This window comes from Emys orbicularis, chromosome 1 (genome assembly GCF_028017835.1).
Source record: "Emys orbicularis isolate rEmyOrb1 chromosome 1, rEmyOrb1.hap1, whole genome shotgun sequence".
Classification (NCBI taxonomy): domain Eukaryota; kingdom Metazoa; phylum Chordata; order Testudines; family Emydidae; genus Emys; species Emys orbicularis.
This window is the reverse complement of record NC_088683.1, coordinates 371802094-371807994: the sequence shown is the minus strand read 5'-3', so window position 1 is coordinate 371807994 and position 5901 is coordinate 371802094. Positions and strand designations below refer to the sequence as shown.

The following is a 5901-nucleotide window of genomic DNA, read 5'->3' as shown; positions in this document are numbered from 1 at the left end:
CCCCTTTCAGTACTACCCGCTGCAGTCTCCCCTTTAACCAGTTCTTTATCCACCTCTGGATTTTCATATCGATCCCCATCTTTTCTAATTTAACCAGTAATTCCTCGTGCGGCACAGTATCAAACGCTTTACTAAAATCTAGGTAAATTAGATCCACCGCATTTCCTTTATCTAGAAGGTCTGTTACTTTCTCAAAAAAGGAGATCAAGTTGGTTTGGCACGATCTTCCTTTCGTAAACCCATGTTGTAATTTGTCCCAATTGCCATTCACCTCAAGGTCCTTAACTACTTTTTCCTTCAAGATTTTTTCCAAGACCTTGCATACTACAGAAGTTAAACTAACAGGCCTGTAGTTACCCGGGTCACTTTTTATCCCCTTCTTGAAAATAGGAACCACATTAGCTATTTTCCAGTCCATCGGTACCTCCCCCGAGTTTACAGATTTATTAAAAATTATCGCCAAGGGGCTTGCAATTTCTCGCGCCAGCTCCTTCAATATTCTAGGATGAAGATCATCCGGTCCACCCGATTTAGTCCCATTTAGCTGGTCAAGTTTGGCTTCCACCTCTGATACTTTAATGTCAATTGCCCCTCCTTTATTCCCCTCTGTCCCGCTCCCTCTATTCCTAAGCCCTTCATTAGCCTTGTTAAACACCGATGCAAAATATTCATTTAGATATTGTGCCATGCTTAGATTGTCCTTAATCTCCACTCCATCTGCAAGCTTCAGTGGCCCCACTTCCTCTTTCTTTGTTTTCTTCCTATTTATATGGCTATAAAACCTCTTACTATTGGATTTAATTCCCCTCGCGAGGTCCAACTCTACACGGCTTTTGGCCTTTCTCACCGCATCCCTACATGCTCTGACCTCAATAAGGTAGGTTTCTTTGCCGATCTCTCCTCTCTTCCATTCTTTGTACGCTTTCTGTTTTTTCTTAATCGCCCCTTTGAGACGCCCGCTCATCCAGCTGGGTCTAATTCCCCTGCCTACTGACCGTTTCCCCTTTCTCGGGATACAGGCCTCGGACAGCTCGTGCAACTTCAGCTTGAAATAATCCCAGGCCTCATCTGCCTTTAGCTCTCTAAGTATGTTAGCCCAATCCACTTCCCTAAGTAGTTGCCTTAATTTATTAAAGTTGGCCTTTTTGAAATCGTAAACCTTAGTCACAGTCATAGTTTTATTTCTGTTAACCCTTCCATTTAGTTTAAACCAAATTAGCTCATGGTCACTCGAGCCAAGGTTGTCCCCTACAACCATTTCCTCAACGAGGTCCTCACTACTCACCAGCACCAAATCTAAAATGGCATCCCCCCTCGTCGGTTCAGCTACTACTTGATGAAGGAATTCATCTGCTAGCACGTCTAGAAACATCTGAGCCCTATTATTGTTACTAGCATTTGTTCCCCAATCTATGTCTGGGAAGTTAAAGTCCCCCATGATCACACAGCTCTTATTAGTTTTTACTTCCTTAAAAACATTAAATAGTTCTCTGTCCGCATCCAGGCTAGATCCCGGCGGTCTATAGCACACCCCAAGCAGTATCTCAGGGGAGGCTCTAGTAGTTCTTTTACCCAGTGTAATTGTTGCCCAGACAGACTCCGTCTTATCCATTCCATCACTTATTATTTCTTTACATTTTAGCTCATTATTGACATACAATGCCACACCCCCACCTTTACCTTTTTTCCGGTCATTCCTAAACAGCACATACCCTTCCATACCTGTACTCCAGTCATGACTACCATTCCACCACGTTTCGGTTATTCCTACGATATCAGGTTTCATTTCTTGGACCAGGAGCTCCAATTCCTCCATTTTGTTACCTAGGCTTCTCGCATTGGTGTATAAACATCTTACCATATGCTGTCTATCCATTCTCCCATTAGTTATGCACTTTGGTACGGACCCAGTAGTGTCCATCTGCCCCCTCCTTCTTATGTCCAATTCCCTACCCCTACCTATATCTGTGCTTTTCTCCTCGCCCTCTTTTTCCTCCTTATATGTCAAAATAAAGTCTAGAACAGCCTGTCTCCTCGTACCTTTCCCCAGCTCCTGGAACAAAAAATTGTCTCCAAGACATTCCAAGAATTTGTTGAATAATCTGTGCCCTGGTGTAGACAGCATGAGATGAATTCTTCCATCGAACTAGCTACCACCTCTCGGGCATTACCTATGATGAGAACCCTTCCGTCTGTGTAAGTAGTGTCTATAGTGAAGTGCTATGGCAGCACTGCTGTAGCATTTTAAGTGTAAACAATCCTTCAATCAGATCTTCCAAAAAAACATCCAGTCTGGATGTGCCAACATGGGGAATTGGAGAATCCAACACTTCCCTTCACAGTGTATCCCAATGGTTAATTACCCTCAGTGCTAAATATTTGCCCCTAATTTCGTGCTGGAATTTGCCTGGCTTCAGCTTCCAGCCCTTCGGTCTTGCTCTGCCTTTGTCCGGTGGATTAGAGAGCCCATTATTACCTGTGATTTTCTCCACATGAAAGTCTCCACTGACCATCTTTTTGATAAATTGAACAGATATACATGTTCAAGTCTAAAGACCCGGCCTTTTCTCTATCCTCAAATCATTTTTGTGGCTCCTTTCTGCCCTCTCTCCAAGTTTTCTTCATCTTTTTTCCAATGTGGACCCCAGAATTGGATGCAGTTTGTTTCACCAATTGCATGTGAAGAGGTCAAATCTTTCCCCTGCTCCAACTCACCAACTCAATATTTACCTCTACTAAATCAAATGGCTCTGAGAAATCAAGTTTCATTGCATCAGCATTTTTCCTTGATCAACCAATGTGTACTCTCATAAAAGGATGAAATCAGGTTTATTTGACAAGATCTGTTTTGCATAAACCGTGTTGCTGACTGGCATTATTTACATTTCTAGACTTGTTTTTTTAACTAATCCCATACCAGCTTTTCCGTTGTTTCTTAACCTAGTCAATTCTTTTATATATTAAAAAAACCCTTTCCCTTTATTTTTTAATACTTTATATTTAACACATAAAACTTTTCCAGGATTTCTCTTGGTGTTAATATACGTAATAAACTCCTTTTTGTGATTCATAGCCCTGCCAAACGTGGAGTTTTCCCTGATATCTTAACCTCCCTTATGAATTTTCTTAACTTCCAATTTCTGTTCTTGGATATCTATTTTCCCTTTTTCCTTTTTGTTATATATTGCTTCCTCCCTCCCCACTCTTGCTGCCTTCACTTTGCCACTGATCTGGGTTTTTACCCAAAGTTGTTCACTTTGTTGACTGTAGAATCATCAGTTTTCCGCTATCTAATAAGCTGTTATCAAAGAATTACCAATATGCATTCATATTTTTCTGTTTACATTTTTCCTCCCAATCAGTTTTGCTGATAATTTTCCTCATATTTGGGGAAATAGTCCTCTTGGAGCACTAAGTGTCTATCAGTAATAATGGTTAGGAATTGTCCATTTGAATGTAAATTAGTTTTATTTTTTATTTTTCTCTCCTATATCATACTCTCTTCTTTGTCTCTTGTGCAAACTACAGAGTCCCAGACTCTTCTATCTGTTTCCATATGGCAGCCTCCCCCATTCTCAAAGGCTGTCTTGCAAATCCCTTTTACATATGCTATATCCTTAATAGAGACTGGATGACCAAAACTGAACACATATACCGAACCTGTTATTCTCCATCCCATATCTTAGTGATCCGAACATTGTTTTGTTTTGTCCACTGCTGTGAATGAGCAAGTGTTTATCATGACCTGCTATCAATGGCACCCAGGTCTTCTCCCTGAGGTATGTTCTAGTTGGGATGTTTCTCTCAGCACATGTCTTCGCAAAAGTTTGTTTTTTTCCCCTTGCTGCTTTCGAGCAACTGGATGAGTGCGATACTCCCTTCAGTATGGACTCCCTATCCTGGCTCTCATTGCATTAAGGCACAATGATGGATGACCAGTATCCCCAATTGTATTTCCTGCTGATGCCTCTTAAGGTTTCCCCCCCAAAAAGTGTAAGAATTATTAATGCAGGGAGCACCACAAAATATGGAATTGGATTTATTAGGGTCATTGTTCATAGTTATTTTCTCAGAATAATGAAAATATAATTTCTCAGTGTGTGAATAGTGATCAATGTGCTTCTCCCATGAGAATAGCCTCCACTACTGCATGCAGTGTCTCATATTAACATTGTCTCTTCATTCAGGCATTTCCACTGTGACCATCACCTGAGATCCTGGGAACACACAGAAAATCAGGGGAGCATACGCTAAATGCAGGAGACACCCTAACGCGTCAGAGTTGGACTCTTTCTCCCCTACTCCATGTCAGGTTCGAACACAACCGACTTCACCAACCCTTCCACCTTCATCCTACTTGGCATTCCTGGCTTAGAGAAAGCCTATATCTGGATTTCCATTCCCTTCTGTGCTATGTACACCATAGCCGTGTTGGGGAATTTCACCATCCTGTTCATCGTGAAGAGGGAGCCGAGCCTCCACGGACCCATGTTCTATTTCCTGTGCATGCTGGCCGTCACCGACCTGGTCATGTCCACATCAACCATACCGAAAATGCTGAGCATCTTTTGGTTCAATTCCAGGGAGATCAGTTTCAGTGCCTGCCTCACCCAGATGTACTTCCTTCACTCCTCCTCAGGGATGGAGTCCGGAATCCTCGTGGCCATGGCTTTTGATCGCTACGTGGCCATCTGCAATCCTCTGAGACATTCCACAATCCTGACAAACTCTGTTGTGGCCAAGATAGGCCTGGCCGTGGTGCTGCGTAGTGTCATAGTCACATTACCCTATCCCTTCCTGGCGAAGCGGTGGCCATATTGCAGGACCAACATCATCCCCCACTTCTGTTGTGGGCATATAGCTGTGGTGCAGCTGGCCTGTGCCGACATCCGCATCAGTAGTTATTATGGCCTGTTTGATCTTCTCTCTGTGATCGGAATGGATGTGTTTTTTATCACCGTGTCCTACACTCAGATCCTCCGGGCAATCTTCCGCCTCCCGACAACGGATGCTCGGCTCAAAACTTTTGGGACCTGCATTTCTCATGTTTGTGCCATCTTAGCTTTGTACGTTCCGGATTTCTTCTCCTCTCTCATGTACCGGTTTGGCCACAATGTACCACTGCACTTCCTCGTTCTCATTGCCAGTGTTTACCAGCTGGTGCCCCCCACGCTACACCCCATCATTTATGGAGTGAGGACCAAACAGATCCGGGTCAGGCTACTCCAGCTCTTTACACATGGAGAGACCTAAATGTTTCCTCCTTATACTCTGGCTCTCAGATTGAGCTCTGTGCAGAGATGGCTGGTGCATGGTGCTGGGGCCTCTTCCCTGAATCACTTCCTGGACAGTCAAAGTGACATTAAACCCTTTCCTGTCCTTACTGTGCTGTGTCAATGTGATGAACTGTGGAATCATTCTATGTACACTACACTGGTTGTGACCTTTCTAATTGCTGGTAGCTGGATCCCTGAAATTGTAACCTTGCCTCATCTCTTCTATCAAACTTCGACCCTGCTGTGTGTCTTCTCCCCAAGGCGCTGCCCCTGTCACTTGCTCCTGTCTTCCCCTCCCCTTGTCATCTGCGACCCAGTCATCTCTAAAGCCAATATGTTCTCACATCTTATGGCAAGTCACTTAAGGGACACTGGTTAGTGTTAAAATTTTAATGTTTATTCTTACATTGTTCCTAACTCTGTGGCGAGAGAGACCCCGTCAGGAGTCCTGGGATCTATCTCGGCTCGGGGAGGGGAGTGGGGTATAGTGGGATACAGCAGGAGGCAGATACATCTGGGGTCTAAATAAGAAAATCAGAATGGCCATACTGGGTAAAACCAATGGTCCGTGTCGCCCAGTAGCCTGTCTTCTGACAGTGCCCAGTGTCAGAGGCTTCAGAGGGAA

General features: G+C 43.7%; 1 pseudogene; it reads left to right on the top strand.

The window, feature by feature from the left end:
- Positions 1–4254: 4254 nt before the first annotated feature.
- Positions 4255–5253, top strand: LOC135894965 (olfactory receptor 52E4-like; annotated as a pseudogene).
- The last annotated feature ends 648 nt before the right edge of the window (positions 5254–5901 follow it).